At 46.4% G+C, this 22,701-nt stretch overlaps 1 protein-coding gene and 1 long non-coding RNA gene across 5 annotated transcripts in view; both read left to right on the top strand.

The window, feature by feature from the left end:
• The first annotated feature begins 3,085 nt into the window (after positions 1-3,085).
• Positions 3,086-8,376, top strand: LOC138772175 (uncharacterized). The gene is made up of 3 exons (XR_011359721.1): positions 3,086-3,150; positions 6,397-6,523; positions 8,224-8,376. It is a non-coding gene; the product is annotated as an uncharacterized lncRNA (long non-coding RNA).
• A 5,464-nt stretch (positions 8,377-13,840) lies between these two features.
• PPARA (peroxisome proliferator activated receptor alpha) overlaps positions 13,841-22,701 on the top strand; it is a 35,406-nt gene continuing 26,545 nt past the window's right edge. For 2 of the 4 annotated variants that reach the window (XM_069967813.1, XM_069967809.1), the window contains exon 1: positions 16,299-16,596. The gene's annotated coding sequence lies outside the window, so the exon portion shown is untranslated. The other 2 variants (XM_069967823.1, XM_069967817.1) reach the window with 2 other exon arrangements.

The raw sequence follows: 22,701 nt of genomic DNA, 5'->3' as shown, positions 1-22,701 counted from the left end.
GGGTAGTGCTCCTAACAGTCTTACCAAACCGGGGAGTAAAGTGCACGGGAACGGCGCCGAGGAAGAAGGTAAGAGATATAAGCTCATCATCTTCATGTCCTGCGTAATAGGGACATAGCAGGTTAGAGTCGTCTAACCTATTGATAGTTCCCCTTTAAGCCTGAGACATTAAGCAGCGGTGAACCTAAATCTCCTTCATCTATTGTTTGGTGTCTTCTTCTGTATGAATCATTCTCACCCTGGTACAGCTGAAGGATGTGACTCGGTCATGAAATGCGTCAGTCAGTGTCACAGCAGAGAGGCCGACTCCCTCGGGGACCAACACAGAAATATTCAATGGAATACAACAATTGTCTCGACCTGGCTCTATTATAGATGTGACCCCCAAGTACCGATATATAATATATTATATTATAGTCAGGATGTCCTGTATGGAGTGTCGCGCACATACTGTACGTCCAGCCATCTGGAGACATCAAGGATAAGAACATAGAAGATAACAGATGCCACTCCTGGTTCCATGGGGTAAAAGGGGGCACAGTGCGAGACCAATGGACCACCCGGGATAGCTGCCCACTGGCATAGGTGCACTGGATCACAAAAACATTGCGTATTTTGACCTGGTGGAGCCATCTAGGCCGAATCACCAGACATATGTGAACTGGCCTTGAATCTACCACCACCATCATCCATAGTGTGTATAGGGAGACATCATCTTATGCCTATAGCCAGCTAGCAGGTATAGAGGTCACTATGGGGTCCAACAACTCCACAGGCCCATTTCTCCTCAGACACAAGGTGCAGTTAGGTGTGATATACGTATAGGGTGGTATGACGCCTCAGTTACCCCGGCTGTGTGCGTTATCCCTTCCTATATGCACTTTGTTACAGTTCTATATAACACTGATGCCTTTATAAGCCGCCTAGTATTTAGTAACAGGGTATCCCACACCTCAATACCGCTATCTGTCATTTCCAGCTCTCTCGGTCTGGCAATGGTCTCCTCCTCCTCCGGGTGCACAGGACACAGTCTATAGGGTCGCTGTGCCCTCCTTGCTCCCTTCCAGGCCTCATCTGAAGACATCTTAGTAATGACAAGATATGACTTTTTAAAATATACTCACTTATTAGTGGGTAGTTGGTGCCCACTGTAGGTATAAGTAGGTAGGTGACCCCTTGCAAGTAGCCAGGTGCCCCACTATAGGTAGATAGGTGCCCCCCAGTGAGTAGCTACTGCAGTCGGTAGTTGTCTCTTTAGGTAGCCAGGTGTCCCCAAAAGGTAGATGGTGCCCCCAGTAGGTATATGCCCCCAAGGAAGTAGTTGCCCCCTATCGGTAGACAGGTGCTCCCCCCCCCCCCCAGTAGCTGTTGCCTCCAGTAGATATATGCCCCTAAGTAGGTAGTTGCCCCCTTGCAAGTAGCCAGGTGCCCCCTATAGGTAGATAGGTGTCCCCCAGTAGGTATATCCCCATAAGAAAGTAGTTGCCCCCTATTGGTAGACAGGTGCCCCACTATGGGCAGATAATCCTAGTAGGTAGTTGTCTCTTTAGGTAGCCAGGTGTCCCCCATAGGTGGACAGATGTCCCCAGTAGGTATATACCTCTAAGTAAGTAGTTGCCCCTATGGGTAGAGAGAAGCCCCCCGCCCCCAGTAGGTAGCTGGTGCTCCAAATAGATAAATGCCCCTAAGTAGGTAGTTGCCCTCTTGCAAGTAGGGTTGCCTCAACCAGTAGGTATTAATCCCCTAGTAGGTGTTAGCACCCAGTAAGTAGTTGCCCCCCTTTATGTAGCCAGGTGACCGCTTAGATAGATGGGTGTCCCCAGTAGGTAGCTGATACCCCCAGTGTGTATATGCCTACTTGTTCTCCCCCCTTCTATGTGACCTCCTTGCTTCCCTCAAGGCCTCATCTGAAGACGAGTCGGTGATGACAAGACATGACTTCAGAAATACAGTCACTTAAAGTTTCCATATTCTGTGTCTTCCCAGCTGTAAGTACGTGATGCGTCCCGCGCCAAGTCACCGTCATCAGATCTCATTTTAAAGTCTTATTACGAGTTTAGTAATTAAATTGATTTGCCCCCCCGGGGGGCCGGCGCTGTAGACGTCTATACGCGGCATGTTAATGAAGTCCACAACAAAGTGAGATGTGAGTCGATACCTGGGGCTGGCGCTTTCATCTTCTGCTGGAGTCTGGGTAGAGAAGCTGAACACATGACAGCGCTGTCTGCCAACACCTCTGGGACCCCTGTGAGCTATAGGTAGCAGAGAGATGACTGCTATGTCCGTATACCATATGGCATTAAGGGTAAATTCACACAGGGTTGCAGAAATTGACGCAATCATCTTCGTACAATTTTTTTTTTCCCACTCGAGTCCCAGAAACGTCTAAAGAAATGTGCAGGATGTGAATTCATCTTTCTTGTCGAGCCAGGTCCACCGAGAAGTTTATACTGACCCATATAGTAGAGCCACTAACCCTATGGCGGTGTCCCTGCAGTCACTTTCCATGCCCTGTCCATACTACCGTCAATGGTTCCATCAGATTTGACCAGGCTGAGTTACTCTTCCCAACAGTCGGAACTTGGTGGATCACCATTGTAGGTCAAAGGGGTCCAATGGGCAATGTTAGTGTCCATCGTTCAATGATATATCTACAACAGAGCGTATGGTTACATGTTCCAGAAATGCTGCCAATGTCAAGGTCACCTTTGAGGTCCATGGGGAAAATCCACAATAAATCCACTGCAGATCCAACATGTGGTTGGAAACCTCAACCATTTTGCTTCTTTCTTGGCACAAGGAAGTGAAATGTCAGTAGGCTTATGCTGTCCTATCTCAGGGTAGCATAATCTAGTGACAGAGAAGCTGAATAGTATGATGTATCACTTATATGGTTTTGTGCAGCTGATCCAGAAATCTCCTCCTGAATATCATAGACAATAAGTAGTCCTCTCCATTATGTGCATGAGCCCAGTAATACTGGATATTAATGAGAAGCAGAAAACTCTGCCCTCCAGCTGTTGATTGGCAGTTATCTATCCATGCTGTGTATAGGCAGTCAACTGTCAATCAGCAGCTGGAGGGCGGGGAGAGGGGTGTGGCAAGAATCCTATTCTCCTGCATATTAGGAGAACGGCTGAACAAAATTGTGTAAGTTATACACCGATCTGTTCAGTATTTCTATTCACTAGTTTATGCTGCCCCCATTTAAGGCGGCATAAACCTAGTGACAGATTCCCTTTAAGGCTCTATTACATTAAGCGATTATATGGCCTGAGGAACAAGGTCAGTGGTCATGATCGTTCTTTGGCCCATCGCTTCCTTTCGACTAGCTAAAGACCATCGTTTATTAGCAATGTAATAGAGGATGTGTGGCCAACTAAAGATGGGAGAAGCGGGCCAAATGAACAACCCATTGGTCTGTGCCTCCATCCTTGCACATTCCATTGATGGCCTGTGCCTCTCTCCTTGCACATTCCATTGATGCTCTGTGCGTCCCTCCTTGAACGTTGGTTTACTCTTGTAATAGACCCCAATCTATGATACCTCCTCCTCCATAATTTTACTTTTTCCCAGCACCCCATATCTGCCGTAGGGAATCCATGTATGTCTTGCCGTCTTGGTTACAATGTCTCCAGACTATATGAATACTGATGGCTGGATGCCTTCTTTCCACGCCCGGACACCAATGCAACTCGTCCTCCTCCATTTCACTAGTGTGAGGTGTTAATCTCCAGGCTGGGGCAGCACCCTCTACAGGCTGACAACACACCCATGATGAGCTCATGGAGGTTCCTGTGGCACGTCAGGACACCAATGAATCACCACTAGTGGGTGTGAGTGTCAGATCAGCATTTGCTGGAGGTGTAACCAACTTCCCTGTACAGACACGTCTTCACCCTCTGCATCATATGTAGATCAGGCTCTTAAAGGGGCACTCCGGCTTCAGCAACTAAATCCTATAATTTCTCTAATTTTTTTATAAAAATTACTTGACTTTTGCATATGAGATGGACCCTCAATTTCCCTTGAAACCACTCCAACAACAATAAAAACAGACTATTAAATGAAGGTTAAAAACACACTTTTTGGTGTAAAGATGGCCATAGCTTTATTTAAATCACAGGACTAAAACAATCACAGGAGTCAGGTGACGTGGTAGGTCACTGGGATTCACGTATACTGTGAGATCCCCAGCTGTCTGCCATACAGCACTCGGCCAGACAGCGTTAAAGGGGGGCGGCACGCTCTGGCTTGCCATTCTAGCAGAGACAGTCTACTTTAAGGGCCCCAATGACCCTACTGAAGATCCTCAAGGGAACCACAGTGCCCGCCCCTGGATGACGTTACCATTCTGACATCCTTAAGGCTGGCCACTTCCAAGGCTCAGCCCGTTTACCACCATTTAACATCCTCTATGAGTTTAAAGGAGTCCACCATAACTTACACGTGCCGCTAAACCAAAGCTGTAACAGATATTTTATTTTTTTATTTATTATTTTAATTTTTTTTTTTTTTTTAATCTTTTACACATTTTTTCCACACTTAATTCAATGCCATGTACATATAACTTAAAACTACAAGTCCAGGCAAAAACTTTGAAAATTTAAAACCTCGACACATAAAGAGTCATCCTCCAGCACTCAGGAGAGGAAAAAACCCCTGTGGAGGAAACCTCTAGGGAACCATGGCTGAAGGATTAATCTTCCCTTGGGCATAGAGGCTTAATGCCAAACTGTAACTAATCAAATGAAAATAAAATCGATATCGTCATTGCATATGGTACCAGCGCCATAAAAAGATAGAGAAAATGTGTCTTCTCGTATTAAAATAAACGACCACCAGGGGAGATTTATCAAACATGGTGTAAAGTGAAAGTGTCTCAGTTGCCCCTAGCAACCAATCAGATTCCTCCTTTTATTCCTCACAGACTCTTTGGAAAATGAAAGGTGGAATCTGATTGGTTGCTAGGGGCAACTGAGCCACTTTCACTTCACACCATGTTTGATAAATCTGCCCTACCGTATACAGGGAGGGAAAAATAATGCCAGAATTGCAAATTTTTTTTGCACAATCCCCTCAAAAAAATAAAAAGTGATCAAAACCCCCCATATATATCACAATTATACCAATAAAAGTTCCAGATCATCATGAAAAAGGGATAGAAAAATAAAGGGGTCAGAAAAGGGCAATTAAAAAAAACGAATAATTTTTTATTTTAAGTTTGTTTTTTTCTCGAATCAACTGGCGACAGAAAGTTATATAGTTTTGTAATTTATTTCCATTTAAAAATCTCCAGTATCCCAGTACCTATAAGCTACTGTATGTCCTGCAGGAAGTGGTGTATTCTTTCCAGTCTAACACAGTGCTCTCTGCTGCCACCTCTGTCCATGTCAGGAACTGTCCAGAGCAAATCCCCATTGAAAACCTTTCCTGCTCTGGACACTTCCTGACATGGACAGAGGTGGCAGCAGAGAGCACTGTGTCAGACTGGAAAGAATAAACCACTTCCTGCAGGACATACAGCAGCTGATCTTCTAATTTATGGTGAAAAAGTGATACTATAGTGTCAGTAAGGGGTTAATTGGAACCTTCATTGTTTACATAACAAGATCTGCTGGTCATGTGATGCGCACCCAGGTGCTTGTTACTGATCTAGTGCAGTCATCAGGGATCTGTGCCGCTGTGTTGGTTATAGAATGTTCCCTATAGGGAGTTGGAGATAAACGCCGCTAAATTAATGGCGCTTATAGTTGTCCTTACAATGTTATTGATGATGAATCATCTGCTCCTATGTGAAGACATTGCACAATGCACCTTCCTAATTGTGTCACCAGAGGGCAGCAAAGTACCAGAAATCCTCCACAGTGTGTAACTGGTTTCATTCCCGATCATATAAATACAGGGGGCAGATTCATGAGGTAAAAACCAATGGAAATGGGGATTAATGACCATGAGACAATCCAATATTAACCTGTGGGTAATCTATAATATCAGTTTAGTCTGAAACGCGTCGTTTAGAGGGGTTATCCCAATTTTATAGGTTATCATCTATCCAAGACATGACTAGCTGATCAGTGGGGGTCTGAACAATAAAAAACCCCACTGATCATAGGAGCGGAAGTACCGCTAGCAGTGCACATGCTCGACCACCGCTCCATCCATTCTCTATGGGACTTCCAAACATTGTAGACAATGGTCAGAAGCCCCATGGAGGGTGATGATCACAGGGGTCCCAGTGGTCGGACCCCCACAGATTAGCTAGTTCTCTAGATCTTATTGGTCGTCTTCCAGTAGTATCAATACAAGTGATAAGTAAAGTAGACATTGAGATGTTTCTACCCTTTAAGAGTCCCGAATTATGGTATATAGTAACCCCGGGCCCTTATCACACAGTCTGTCTGCTGATGATAGGAAACAAGACCGGACAGGAACTGGAAAACCCTGTATCAGCAGAAATGGGGGAGACCTAACCTTGTATCACATCCACACCAATCAGCCAGAACAATAAAACCACTGACAGGCAAGTAATATTATCTGGAGGCAACGGGGACAGTCATTGGTGGGATACGCCAGGCGGAAAGTGATCGTTTAGTTCTTGGAAGCGGAAAAGTGGACAAACGTGAGGCTGCATTCATACTTTCCGTTAAATTGTATTTTAGGAACCATTGAAATCAATTCATGTTCGTGTGACCCCCACCACGAAAAAAAATCGGACATGTCCTAGTGCGGAGAAGGATCGTGGAACGGATCCCCCAATAGAAGTGTAGCCCTCCTCCCCGACGGGAGCGTATGATCTGACAACTACTTGACTACTTCCCTCATGCCGGTCGGTGTTCACCAGAAGTTGAGTGGACTACGCTGGTTTGTGCTGGCGCCGGGAGAAGAAGGCAACGAGGGACCACGCCACTTCTGGTGAACGTGTGTAAGGCGGCCGGCACGTGGGGAGTAGGCGAGTGGTTGTCAGATTATGCGCTCCTGTCATCCGTGGGGGTGGGGATGGGGTGCTACACTTCTGTTTAGGGATCCGTGAGGAATCGAACATGTAATATTTGTTCACGGTGGTGGTCGCGGCATGGATCGTGTCAATGAATTGATTTGAATGGTTCCTAAAATTGTTCGTTGTTGTGGATCCATGACCACGTACAATTTTACCGGACATGTGAATGCAACTTTAGGCTATGTTCACACTATGTATGTGTGCGGCTGTATTTTTTATGCGGCTGTAAATGTGCGGATGAAACTCCGGCCGTGGGAAAAAATAGACATGCGGCTGAAAACATACGGTCATTTACTTGGAAATCTGGTTCAACTAAAAATAACAAATAAAATCTTAGGAAAGTGATGCAAACACCTCTGGATGCATCTGGGAAAGCAGGGAACACAGTTTACATGAATCGCTATTACCGGGGTTTGCGATCCTCTGCAGTAATGCCGATGCCTCTCATGGTTAATCTATTGAATTAATAAAACACATTTTCGTTGTAATAAAGTCCCTTTCATTGTTCAATAATTAAATTTAAACGATTCCATCATTTTGCAATTAAATATACTGTAAAAATAAATATATATATATAAATAAATGTATATTTATATATATATTTATTTTTTGACAGTATATTTAATTGCACAATGATGGATTCGTTAGAATTAAATTATTGAACAACGAAAGGGACTTTATTACAAAGAAAATGTGTTTTATTAATTTAATATATTAACTATTAGAGGCATTGGCATTCGGCATCATTGCCGGCTATTTTTGAAGTACTCCGTACGGACCGCCTGTCAATCCACGGCCGCATTTCCAGCCGCAAACAATGGTCTTGCTCATTTTTTACGGGTCCGTTTACGATCGGGCCGTAGAGTCATACATAGTGTGCACTGTGCAGCCGTATATCCTATACTTTCCAGCGTACGCATGAACCGGAAAAATCCGGCCGTTGATTTACCGCCCGTAATACAGCCGCACAGATACAGAGTGTTAACCTAGCCAAAGGATCTAACAAGGGTCAAATGGTGATGTGTAGACCCCAGGGTCGCATCATCTTCACAATGGGTGGTCTATTGGGATGTTCCTAGTGGTTAAAAGTGATCTAAGTGATCAATGTTTTCCAGGACTCCCTATGCTCAGGTCCGGACTAACCCGAGTGTGCGTGATGATGTGGCATCTTTCCCGTGCTCCGATACCATCGATGATTCTTCTGACCCCTCTTCTTTCTCCAGGGCTTCGGAAGACACGTCTCATAGACTCGTTGGTTCTTCCCACAAGGTTTTCTGCAGAGTGTGAAAAGGTCTCCTTTAAATCTGGATTCTAGGAATCCCCCATGTGACCGACAAGCGGATCCAGCGCCTGGGAATAAGAGTGTGGGTGTGTATTGGGCAATATTCTGACTCGCTGAAACACTGATCTTTTCATCGACTACTGTGTCAGCACCATAATGTTGAAATTCCATACGGCTTGTTTTATATTGTAAGGAATGTTTGCACCCAAAGAGGTCGAGGGGAAGGGGGGGGCTCTCTCTATATAACTGGAAAGAGTTGCCATTCTGGGGTCTGGTATTGTTAAGGTCCTTCTTGTGGAGCCAAAAGGTTCTAACAGTAGTTAAGTCCTGGAGTCTATAGGCCTGTGATGTCCCCCTGTGGCAGCAGATCCTGTGCGGTGTGAGGTGTGACCTCCATATCCCTGTGATATCTCCCGTGTGGTGGCCCGGGCTCCATGGATGGGACCTGTATCTCCAGAACATCCCACACATGATGGAACAGACTGATATCAGTTGAATCTGGAGGCCCAGTCACCACCTTGATCTCTTTGTCCTGAACAATGTCTGCAGTGCATCCCCCCTGGGCATTATCCTGCTGATAGAGGCCGCTGCCATTAGGGGGTCCCACTGCCACGAAGGAGGAGACTTGGTGTGTACAATGGTTACATAGGTGGGACAGTAACATCCACATGATGACACTTATCTTCTTCCCATAGAGCATCCTGGTGCCATCTCTTCCCCTGGTAAGTGACACTCATGCACCCGACCGTGAACATGATCCATCAGACCAGGAACCTTCTTCCATTGCTCTATGGTCCCCATTATTGGCCCCCATAGTGGTGGACAAGAAGCGGCATGGACACGCCAGTCTGCAATGTCCTGTGTGATCTGTCTCCTTTGTATGATAACCAGCAGGAAGTTCTTCAGCATTTTGTGGTAGAGCACCTCCTCTGTGGGATCGGACTTGACATGGTAGCCTCTATTACCATATATATCAATGAGCCTTTGGATACCCACGACCCACAATTATGTATTATGTATTACTATATAACAGTAACAGGTAATGTACCAGGAGTTTTTCTTCTGTGAACCTGAGACATGGAATGAACTCCCGTCAGTGTTTGCACAGGAACAAGCCTATCCCACTCCCACCCAGCCCTCCAGAAGAAGCCAAACCCGAACGGTGGAGGAGATGGAACAGCTCCACTAAGAACTTCTTAACCCTTTATGGATGTGACCTAGTTTACTACCTGATGCAACCTGATAGGTGTTAAGGTGTCCATATGGGCTAAACTTGGTTGAACCTACTGCCTTCGTGTTCGGCCAACTAAGGTGTATAGTGGCCTCCATAGTTTTCCAGCAAAGATGATATCCATACGCGCTTTTATTACAGAGTATGACCCTAACCTTCTGGACTATGCCGGCTCCCCTGCACTATGTTTGATTCTCCTGTGTAACCTTGGTTTGCTTGACTACCAACCTATGCTGCCCGTAGCTACCTTGGACCATACACGCACTTCAAGAGCCTTGAACTTGGCCAATATCCAAACTTGTGTCTTCCTATTCCCTCACTGGTTAGCACCAGAATCTCTTGGCCAGTGGGCTAGCCACCACCTGTATTTTAACAGGCCCCAAAGGTAGCCCCCTACCCCGCCAGACCTTCATCCGAAGAAGGTTAAAGGAGAACTCCAGGCTGGGGTGAAGTGCTGGAGAAAGTTAGGATGAAAGACGTAACATAGTCTCACCTCCCCTGCTCCCATGCTGGTGCTGGTATCCCACAACCATGGTTCCCTGGTCCCAGACGCTTCTGGGGACCTGGGACGTGACATTCCAGGCCCGCTCGGCCAGTCAGTGGCTGTAGCTGGGTCCCGCCTCAGACGCTGACTGGCTGAGCAGACCTAACAAGTCACGTCCCAGGTCCCCACCCAGACCCCGAGGGACCGTGGCTTTGGGATACCGGCACCAGCGCCGAAATAAGGGAAGTGAGAACATGTTACTTTTTCATCCTCCCTCTCCCATCACCCCCAGCCCAGAGTTCTCCTTTAAAGAGTACCTGTCATCAAAAAGAACTTTTGATGTGCCATCATCGCGTCTCACAGCTGTGATCAAAAGATATAGCCGGGGAGAGAGCACGGCAGAAGCGAGATCCACTCCCGGCCACTTGCTAAATTTCGACACTGTAACCTTATAGACAACCTTATACACTGTCTGAATTGGCTGCTGCGCAGTGACTGGCACTTTGTATCTCCCCGGCTATATCACTCGATCACTGCGGGTCCTAGCAGTGACACCTGTTGTGATCAATAACTGATGACATGTCAAAAGTTATTTTTGATGACAGTGACTCTTTTAAAGGGTGAAAAACAAGAGGCTACTTAGACGTTGCCTTTGGGAATGGCCCACTGTCAAACCAGTTAGGCGACTTGCGTTTGTTCTTAGGTTGTACTATTTTTCCACAATACTTAACTTTTTATTCTATTTTTATGGCAACAGAAACTCTGGCACTGCTTTTTATTTATTTATTTTTTCCTTTTATAGTATTTTCAGTGACATAAAACTCAAAAGTCGCTTTACAGTTCGGTCATACCGACTATGTATAGTTTTTAGCTTGAGTTTGATTTTTTTCTTTCCATTTACATCTTTACTTTTTAAATTTTTTTTTTAGAAAACTTTCCTTTTTTAACTTTTATTAGCTTTTCTTTTTTTTAGTCCTATTGAGTGACTTTAATGGGCAATCCTCTGATCACTCTATAATACACAGCACATCTTCTGCTTTCTTCCACAGCGCCCCCTTGTCCTCTGTGCTTCTTTGTGGTATTGCAGATCTGTCCCATTGATGTAAATAGTGTGGAAAAGAAAGTAGGCATGCTATTCTAATTCTGGACAGCCCCTTTTTTAAAAAACAACAGATGTTTTTTACATACTCTAAGAGAAACCATTGAATCACACGATTAATGGGTCATGGGAAAGATTCCACAGAAAAAAAAATGTAGATGCTAAACCAATTTTTTTTGTAAAAACACCCAAAAAACACCCATCTTTGAGTAGTATATGGTAAACGTCTATACCCTTTAAATCTGAAAGGACAGAGGTGATAGTCTGAACACGTCCCTTGTTGCTGTCATGGGTAAAAGGGGAGATTTATCAGAGCTGCAAAAAGGGGGAAATTTTTGTCTTTCAGGTAGTGAACTGTGCTGCTGCGGTAACAGGTTATGGTGAGAGGACAAATGATGCCATGGTGAATAAGTTACAGTATGTGGAAAGTGTAGAGAACCATGTACCATGATCAGAGAGGTGCACATCGGCTACGAAAGTGTGTGAGAGCACGGGAGCAGCTCACTAGCAAAATGACACAGGGGGCTACCAGGCGTGTGAGGGAGCAATGATCCCAACTAGGGATGGTCCGAACCTGCCGAGGTTCGGGTTCGTACGAACCTGAACTCTCGGCAATGATTCCCACTGTCTTCCACCTCTGTGGAAAGGGTGGATACAGCCGGAGGACCGCATGGAAAACTGCGATAAAGCTTATGGCTATGGCTCTATCCCAGTTTTCCAGGCGGTCCTCCGGCTGTATCCACCTTCTCCACGGAGCGGGCAGACAGCGGGAATTATTGCCGAGAGTTCAGGTTCGTACGAACCCGCACCTCGGCAGGTTCGGACCATCCCTAATCCCTAATGTATATGGGGCTACAGAGAAAACGGATGGTCACTGCTCCTCTGAAAAGGCTTCAATGGTAATTGGTAAAAGGTTGGCTCCTCTGTTGGTTGGTGAAGAGTTTTCTCCTTTACTGATTGGTAAAGGGCTTTCTTCTCCACCGACTGGTAAAGGGTTGTCTACTTTGCTGATCAGTAAAGGGTAGTCTTCTTCTCTGATCAGTAAAGGATTGTCTTCTCCTCTGATCAGTAAAGGGTGGTCTTCTCCATTGATCGGTAAGGGGTTGTCTTCTCCACTGATTGGTAAAGGGTTGCCCTCTTCAATGATTGCTAAAGGGTTGTCTTCTACACTGATCGGTAAAGGATTGTCTTATCTGCTGATTGGTAAAGGATTGTCTTCTCCGGTAAAGGGCTGTCTTCTCCGGTGACTCGTAAAGAGTTGTTTTGTCCAGTGATTGGTGAAGGGTTGTCTTCTCAGGTGATTGGTAAAGGGTTATCTTCTCAGCTGATCGGTAAAGGGCTGTCTTCCCCACTGATCGGTCTTCTCCGATGGATGTGGTGTCAGGAAAGAAACATCAGAAAACACTCTTCACCCATTGCTGGAAGAACACAAGCTGGTGGGGGCAGTGTTATGGTTAGGAAGATGTTCTTGTGTTATTCTTTGGACCACTTATCCATGTGGAGGCGCTCTCACCCGAATTCATCCTTACAGGTCATGTAAACCCATACAAGCTGATTGTCTCCCCTGGGCAAATTGTTTCTTCCAGCAAGACGATTTGACATGTCACACAGCTAGAAACGTCCGACATAGGTTGGAAGATCATGACCAAGACTTCCCAGTACTACCCTGACCCCTAATTCTTGGTATTCCCAATAGAGATGTGGGATGCTCTAAAGATGGCCCCAGATACCTGTGACACCTACCAGGACCTTATAGAGTAAGGGTCCTACTCCACCGGACGATTATCGTTCGCATAATCGTTAACGATTAACGATCTCAAACGACTGAAAACGTTCACTCATTTCCATGGAACGCTAATCGTTACTTATGATCGTATTTGCGATCGTTTTTTGTTTGCTATTGTGTTCGTATCTACTGCGAACGACCGAACAACGTCTTATTCAATGCGAGCGATTTGCGAACGTTTGGCGAACGAGCAACGATAAAAATAGTTCCAGGTCTTATAAAGCGATCAACGATTTCTCGTTCGGTTGTTAATCGTTAACTGCATTTCAACCGAACGATTATCGTTTAGATTTGAACGATTTATGGATAATCTGAACATTAGATTTTTGGAGGGATCCACCTTTCGATTTGCGTGTCTAGGGGGATGTAGAAATTAGGTGTTTTATTTCCTAGTCCTTCATGACATCCATATCTGACACAAGATAATGTGAGCGTTGTGGGAGATATTGATTCTCTGTGACGGATCACCTTGTGCCGAGCGCTATCTTAAGAAGGGATTAGTCTATTAGGAACGGGATTATTTTTATATAAGACTCTGTGCTATTCATGAACCTCTGTAAGAGGGGACACGATCCACCCCCTCTGGATTTATGGTGTCACAGGTGACCGGATTGTCACGCACCTGTCCGGGTGAATGTGGTGCTCTGTGTATTATACAGTGGTGATCGGCACATATACACAGTATATATCGTCATCTTATCTGGATCCGGTGTAAGGTTATAACCTGAGCGTCACTTTCCAGTATCACGGGTCATACTAAGCCCCCCGGCCACATGCTGGAATCTGCAGGCAGCTGACAGCACAAATACATTCTGTCCAGTGCCGGAGCCAGGAGAGCCGCGTGTCCTGGAAATACTGCCCTTCACCCCGAGGCATGCTGCCCGACATCACCAGTATGAGGAGGAGGGTGTAACCACTGAATACAAGCCGCTGCAGAAGGTGCCTGCACACTGCCGGATACAACTGTACAGAGGCGGTAAGGAACAATGAGAATGAATGGTACCGGTTATGGGGGTACTCTCATGCTAGAGCTGGTTACAGGGGTGCTCTCTAGCACTATATAAAGGGAGGCTCACTTCCTAGCACTATATATAGCGGAGCTCTCACTTGTACCAGATATGGGGGAGCGCTCTTGCTAGTACTGCAAATAAGGGTGTTCTCTTGATAGCCTTCCATATAACAGTAGCTGGCACTAGATATGGGGGTGCTCTCAGCACTAGATATGGGGGTGATCTCAGTACTAGATATGGGGGTGATCTCAGTACTAGATATGGGGGTGCTCTCAGCACTAGATATGGGGGTGCTCACAGCACTAGATATGGGGGTGCTCTCAGCACTAGATATGGGGGTGCTCTCAGCACTAGATATGGGGGTGCTCTCAGCACTAGATATGGGGATAAACTCCGCACTAGATATGGGGGTGCTCTCAGCACTAGATATGGGGGTGCTCTCCTGTCCGCACTAGATATGGGGGTGCTCTCCTGTCAGCACTAGATATGGGGGTGCTCTCAGCACTAGATATGGGGGTGCTCTCAGCACTAGATATGGGGGTGCTCTCCTGTCTGCACTAGATATGGGGGTGCTCTCCTGTCAGCACTAGATATGGGGGTGCTCTCAGCACTAGATATGGGGGTGCTCTCCTGTCAGCAGTAGATATGGGGGTGCTCTCAGCACTAGATATGGGGATACACTCCGCACTAGATATGGGGGTGCTCTCAGCACTAGATATGGGGGTGCTCTCCTGTCAGCACTAGATATGGGGGTGCTCTCAGCACTAGATATAGTGATGCACTCCGCACTAGATATGGGGGTGCTCTCAGCACTAGATATGGGGATACACTCCGCACTAGATATGGGGGTGCTCTCAGCACTAGATATGGGGGTGCTCTCAGCACTAGATATGGGGGTGCTCTCAGCACTAGATATAGTGATGCACTCCGCACTAGATATGGGGGTGCTCTCAGCACTAGATATGGGGGTGCTCTCAGCACTAGATATAGTGATGCACTCCGCACTAGATATGGGGGTGCTCTCAGCACTGGATATGGGGGTGCTCTCAGCACTAGATATTGGGGTGCTCTCCTGTCAGCACTAGATATGGGGGTGCTCTCAGCACTAGATATGGGGGTGCTCTCAGCACTAGATATGGGGGTGCTCACAGCACTAGATATGGGGGTGCTCTCAGCACTAGATATGGGGGTGCTCTCAGCACTAGATATGGGGGTGCTCACAGCACTAGATATGGGGGTGCTCACAGCACTAGATATGGGGGTGCTCTCCTGTCAGCACTAGATATGGGGGTGCTCTCAGCACTAGATATGGGGGTGCTCACAGCACTAGATATGGGGGTACTCTCAGCACTAGATATGGGGGTGCTCACAGCACTAGATATGGGGGTGCTCTCAGCACTAGATATGGGGGTGCTCTCCTGTCAGCACTAGATATGGGGGTGCTCTCAGCTCTGAATATGGAGGTGCTCTCCTGTAAGCTCTGAATATGGGGGTGCTCTCCTGTAAGCTCTGAATATGGGGGTGCTCTCCTGTCAGCTCTGAATATAGGGGGGCTCTTCTGTCAGCTCTGAATATAGGGGGGCTCTTCTGTCAGCTCTGAATATGGGGGTGCTCTCCTGCTCAGCAATAGATATGGGGGTGCTCAGCTCTGAATATGGGGGTGCTCTCGTGCTCAGCAATAGATATGGGGGTGCTCAGCTCTGAATATGGGGGGGGGTTACTTTGGTGCAAAAAAGAAATTGTGAAATCACAAAACCTCGAAACAATTGAAAAAAAAAAAAATAGAAACTAATAAAGGGTTAATGTCCGCCACTGCAGAGAGCAGCTGACTTTTAGCAATAGCAAAAAAAAAAAAAAAAAAGATGAAAAAAAGCAGAATCTGTAATAACATGGAGTGAGTGTGACGCCTCGGGGGTCATGTGAGGTCAGCTATTCCTGTCATAAACACTTCCACGTGTGCAGGAAGGCCGGGACCCCCACAGCTCACACAGTCTGCGGTCTTCAAGGGGCTGTCCACTCCTGTGTAAATAAGCTGAGTCACTGTAAAATCTCAAGTTATGCAACTTCTTAATATACTGTGTGTTTCAGTTTGCCGCCATCTTTAAGGTCTCTGCTTGCTTGGTGTGACTGGGAACATTTTAGTTACTAGGTACAAGCAGGAGAGAGCAGACAGCACAGGCTGAGGCACCTTGTATCATAGCAACCGCCAGCAACCAATCAGAGAACGGCTTTCATTTTCTTAACAGGAAGGAAGAACGAAAGGAGCGTTCTGATTGGTTGCTATGGGCAACCTAGCCGCTCTTTCCCCCGGGACAAGTGAGCTCTATGGTCCTCAGTGATGGCGCCTCCCAGTAATAAAGTCACCTGAGTGTCGCCTCTGATCACGTCCCCAGGTTGGGTCCCGCCCACTCCTCTCACGTGACGACGACGTCAGCAGAGTGCTGTAGTTACTGGTTGCCATGCCGCTGTCGCCTCCTTCTCCCGGAGCGGCCAATGGCTGAGCCCGACCGGGGAGGTGTGTGAGGGGGACAGCGCTCGTCCTCCTCCTCCCCCGGGCGTCACATCCGGTCCTGTCATAGGACAGAACAAACAAGGACGAGCCGGGGAGCCCGGGACCCCGCATACAGGGCAGGACACCTGCACCCCGAGACCTGCAGCCGGGGGAAGGAGACAGCGCCACCTGCTGCCCGGGGGGAGGAGACAGGTCAGTGACTGCTCACAGCTCAGTGCTACACTGCCAGGACTGATAGCCTAACCCCTACACTGCCAGCACTGATAGCCTAACCCTTACACTGCCAGCACTGATAGCCTAACCCTTACACTGCCAGCACTGATAGCCTAACCCCTACACTGCCAGCACTGATAGCCTAACCCCTACACTGCCAGCACTGATAGCCTAACCCCTACATTACCAGCACTGATAGCCTAACCCCTACATTACCAGCACTGATAGCCTAACCCTTACACTGCCAGCACTGATAGCCTAACCCCTACACTGCCAGCACTGATAGCCTAACCCCTACATTACCAGCACTGATAGCCTAACCCCTACATTACCAGCACTGATAGCCTAACCCTTACACTGCCAGCACTGATAGCCTAACCACTATACTGCCAGCACTGATAGCCTAACCCTTACACTGCCCGGACTGATAGCCTAACCCTTACACTGCCCGGAGGACTGAAAGCCTAACCCTTACACTGCCAGGAGGACTGATAGCCTAACCCTTACACTGCCAGGAGGACTGATAGCCTAACCCTTACACTGCCAGGAGGACTGATAGCCTAACCCTTACACTGCCAGGAGGACTGATAGCCTAACCCTTACACTGATAGCCTAACCCTTACAATGCCAGGAGGACTGATAGCCTAACCCTCACACTGCCAGCCTAAACCTTACACTGCCAGGAGGACTGATAGCCTAACCCTTACACTGCCAGGAGGACTGATAGCCTAACACTATTAACCCCTACCAATCTGATAACACTATTAACCCCTACACTGCCAAAACCCATAGACTAACATTATTAACCCCTACACTGGCAGGACCGATAGCCTAACACTATTAACCCCTGCCAGGATTGATACCACACCACTATTAACTCCTACTCTGCCACAATTGATATAGTCAGCACCGATGGCCTAATACTATTAACTCCTAACCTTCCTGAACTTATATCACAACACTAGTTACCCCTACCCAGCCAGGACTGCCAGCCCAACACTATTAACACCTTACCTGAACCTTTTATCACAACATTATTAACCCCTAACCTACCAGAACTGATAGCCTAACACTATTAACCCCTGCCAGCCCTGGTACCCTAATGTTCCTAACCCTGTCTACCTGGAAGGATAGGAGTTCGTGGTGTTATTATATGGCAGGGTTAGGAATCATGACAGACTATCACTATTAACCCTTACTGATACCATGGCAGTGACTTTGGTTATTGATTAGATACGTGCGGTGTATACCCCCTCTATCCGTGTCCTTCCTTCTTTGTATCATGTCGGGGCATGCTGGGAGTTGTAGTTTTGCAGCGGCTGGAAAGCTGCAGGTAGGAGAATTATATATAGAGATATATAGAGACTTCTACTGTTCCCCCATACAGTGAGTCCATTGTCCCCCTAAAAGAATGTATAGAGCCCCCGCACTCTCACAGAACCTCCAATTTATAAAGTCGCCGAGCTCAGGAAGTAGTAGTCAGGCGTGCGGACCCTCCTCTGTGTACACAGTGTGAACACGGCTCCATACATCCCCCACCCTGCTGCCCTCCTCACCCCCAGGACCTGCAGGACAGGAAAAGCCTCTCAGACTACTGCCTGTTATGGAGGAGGGGGAGGACGGCGGACAAAGCCTATTATACAGCCCCATATATCACCATTACACCCACTGTCTGGGGGAGAAAACACCATTTCAGTAAATTAGCTGGTACTACAAAGAGCGTCTCCCCCTGGAGGACCCAGAACACAGACCGCATACATTTCACTGTGTAATACTTCATTTCCCCAGTGGTGGCGCTGCAGGAGAATCAAGCACTTGCTGCCAGGTTCATGGTTAGCTGCCATTACAATGATGGGGGTGTATTTATTCTGAGATTTTACACCCCCTCTGAACCCCAAAATTGTTTGGTTTATTAGAGTAGGTCATATCGAGGTATGGGTGTCCCATCTGGATAACTCTGACAGCTAAAATCCCTTGCGATCAGCATCGATCACTGGGAGGAGCTGCAGGTAGCTGCGCAGTTATACTACAGCGGCCACTACAGGAGAAACGTGGTACTGCAGGAATTGCCCTTTTCAGTGGCTTGTTCTAATTATTAGAAGGAGGGGGGTCACAAACAGCAGATCCCCTCCCCCATATATCTAATGGGATAACCCTTTAACTGTGATTTATTTTGAAGAGGAAGAGTCCACAAACTGGATCATAGGGTTACTTTGGTGAGAAAAAACTGTTTTCATATCAACTGGTGTTAGAAAGTTATATAGTTTATAGTCTATAATTTACTACTATTTAAAAATCTCCAGTCTTCCAGTACTTATCAGCTGCTGTATGTCCTGCAGGAAGTGTTGTTTTATTTTCAGTCTGGCACAGTGCTCTCTGCTGCCACCTCTGTCCATGTCAGGAACTGGTCCAGAGCAGGAGAGGTTTTCTATGGGGATTTGCTGCTGCTGTGGACAGTTCCTGACATGGACAGTGGTGGCAGCAGAGAACACTGTGTCAGACTGGAAAGAATACACTTCTTGCAGGCCATACAGCAGCTGATAAGTACTGGAAGACTGGAGATTTTTTAATAGAAGTAAATTACAAACCTATATTTAAAAATCTCCAGTCTTCCAGTACTTATCAGCTGCTGTATGTCCGTCAATAAGTGGTGTACTCTTTCCAGTCTGACACAGTGCTCTCTGCTGCCACCTCTGTCCATGTCAGGAACTGTCCAGAGCAGCAGCAAATCCCCATAGAAAACCTCTCCTGCTCTGGACAGTTCCTGACATGGACTGGAGAGAATACACCACTTCCTGCAGAACATACAGCAGCTGATAAGTACTGGAAGAGTTGAGATTTTTTTTTTTAATAGAAGTAAATTACAAATATGCGTATAACTTTCAGACACCGGTTGATTTTTTATTTTTATTTCTGGGACTGCCCCTTTAAGGGTCGCTTCCATGTACAGTCCCCTTTCTAATAATAGAACAGATCAGTTTGATTCATTGAAAAGAAAAAAAAAAAAAATGTAATTTTTTTTTTTTTTTTTTTGGCCCCAAGAAGAGATTTTTCCAGTTCTTGATGTCGTATTATCCGATTTTCGGCCCAGATTGGTGTTGTATTTGGCCGGACTCAAATACAGGAGCCTGATGTCATCTCCATGTATTAAGGGCGTCCTGTATAACAGTGTTCCCCAAGCTGGGGCAAAACTACAACCCCCAGGATGCCCTGACAGCCGAAGGCTGTCAGGGCATCCTGGGAGTTGTAGTTTTGCCCCAGCTTGGGAGACATATGTACTGTAACATCATGCTCTAAGGCCTTAAAGGGGAAGTCCATTTTGAACAACCCTTTAATATTAAACTTTAGATGAACAGACTTGACCCTTGACACAAAGCCCTGAATAGTTATCAATTCTTAAAGGGGTATTCCGACCGCAAACACACGTCCTCCTATCATAGGGTGTCCAACTGCTGGGATCCCATAATCTCTAGAATGAGAGACCTCCTTTCTTGAAGACGACCTCCTTCTATCCATGTAAACATTTCCATCCAGAATTCCCCTTTAAGTCATAGAAACTGGGTGACTGACAACCATTACTATCCACATCCATTGGGGTTGTCACCCATCATGTCCAGCCTCCTGAGTGATGTATGAGTCATGCAGGTTTGCTATGGAGGATTATGGGAATTTTTGTGACCGCTGTAACCTGTAAAGTAATGGGATAGATAGAAATGGGACTCAAGAAGTTTGTATTTAAAGGAGTTGTTAAAGGGGTTATTAAGGATTTTTTTTTTAAAAAATCACGGCTACTTACTTGCAAAAACAGCGCCTCTTCTGCCCTCAGGTTGTGTGTGGTATTACCATTAAGCGTCATTCACTTTAATGGAACTGAGCTGCGATACCACGCACAACCTGAGGACAAGAGTGATGCTGTTTCTGGAAGAAAGTGGCCATGTTCTAAAGAGGGTGTTACCATATCAGCTATCTGTAGGGAATCTCTCTAAGGTTGTGCACCTTGTTCAGCTGATAGCTATTACCCATAATCCACCTATACACGTGCGCGCTCGGCTTGGTTGAGCACGCTTGTGTTCTCAATAGGAAGAAGGGAATATGTTATCCTGCAGCTCAAGGAAGCTACAAATATCTATGGTAAAATCCTGTCCACCTCCTTCCACCACTAGGGGGAGCTCTAGAGTTAAATGCATACAGTTTTACTCTCAAGCCCAGTATATGAATCTACAGTATGCAGTTAAGTCCTATTGATGGTTAGTGCTACCCTAGGAGCCTGGGGCATGCTGGGAGTTGTAGTTTCAGTCTCTATATAATTCTCCTGCGTTGATGGATACTCTCTCTATGTCGTAGTAAATATTTAATACCACGGATCGAGTTTCCATCTATTCCGGTCACATCATCTTCTGGCAGTGGCCGCCTCTAGACTTTCCATAGCCCAAAAAAACATTCTGTACAGCGTGTCATGATGGAGAGTGCAATAACAACTTTCCTTGTTTCATCTCACAGCTGATATTTTGTCACAGTGTATCAGTTTATGAGTCTGAGCCATTCACATCCTGCAGGAACAGCGCCCCCTTCCTGCACTCAGGTTGTGTGTGGTATTGCAGCTCAGCTCTATTATTTAAAGTGTACCTGACGTTTAAATTTTTTTTAGCAGAAATCAATAGTCCAGGCGATTTTAAGAAACTTTGTAATTGGGTTTATTAGCCGAAAAATTCCTTTTTTATCATGATGCTCTCCCCCTGTCTTCATTGTTCTCTATGGAGAGGGGAGGGGTGGAGGGAGATGAGACACCAAAACAGGACAACAAAGAGTTAATTTACAGCTACATCACCGGGCTATCTCCTCTGATGTCAGCACTGACCTCTCTGACCTCTGAATACCGGCTTTCACACAGTTCCCGCAGTGTAATCCTTTGTTCTCTGCTCTCTGCTGCCGACTACTCTCCCTCTTCCCCCAACCATAGATCAGACAGGGCTAAAGTAGTCGTGATTTCCTGATAATAAGCAGTGAATGAGAGAGAGGAGGGGGGGGGGGACCTGGGGAAAGTCTTTTTGAATGCAGATAATGGCAGATTTGCCTAATAAACCCAATTACAAAGTTTTTTTAAAATCGCCCGGACTATTGATTTCTGCAAAAAAAACAAAAAAAAAAACCGACAGTGACTCTTTAAAGTAAGGCGAAATACAGCACACAACCACTGAGGACAAGGGTGGCGCTATTGTCAAAATAAATAAATAAAAAAAAAAAAAATTATTTAAAGAGATTCGATCCACCACCTGTACAATGTATCTCCTCGTCTATCATTCATACAGTAACGTTTTCTGGAGCCCCCCCTATAAACAGAAGGTTATTGTGGTGGCGGCGGCAGGAACAGACTGTGCGCTATAACCAGGGATTATTGTGTAAGTGTCAGGCAGAGAACAGGTCCTTTATTCCCTTCCTGGCCGGAGGGATGATATTGGAGGTAAGCTCTCCTCCGGGCAGGGTCGTGTGAGGTCAGCGACGGCCGGGTGATGCCGCCTGCGGGCCCCGCTCCTCCCTTCGTAATAAGCAGGTGATATTTTCGGGTTGTGGGAGACGAAAGGAGAAACAACAACGTGTTACGTGGCCGCAAAACAATCCTGTGGGGGTATGAAGCTGCTGCGACTAGTGTAGGTATATAGGGTCATGTGCTGTGACTACTGGGGGGGGGGGGGGGTGAGACTAACCCTTCATCTACAGCCTTCGGCTGTCCAGGCATGATGGGAATTGTAGTTTTGCAACAGCTGGACGGCCGAAGGTTTCCCCCTCCCTGATTTACTTTCTACAACTCCGGCGATCTTTGCCCACACAAGGTGTGATCTCTTCCGATCACTACATGTCACTTCTAGCCCAATCACGAGGCCAGACTGGGCGTGAGCTCACCGTTTTGGATCAGAGCCAGTTTGTTGCAATAGGGGAAAAAGTTTCGGCAATAGAAAATAAAAACTTTTTTTTTTTTTTTTACACAGTTGCAATACCGGACATGACCCATCGATAAAAGTGGCGCTGTGTTTCCATGGCTACTACTGAGCCGCAATACCGTGCGTGACCTAAGGCTAAGAGTGG

This window comes from Dendropsophus ebraccatus, chromosome 1 (genome assembly GCF_027789765.1).
Source record: "Dendropsophus ebraccatus isolate aDenEbr1 chromosome 1, aDenEbr1.pat, whole genome shotgun sequence".
NCBI lineage: Eukaryota > Metazoa > Chordata > Amphibia > Anura > Hylidae > Dendropsophus > Dendropsophus ebraccatus.
Note: the sequence above shows the minus strand (reverse complement) of the source record. Positions and strands in the feature narration are given on the sequence as shown.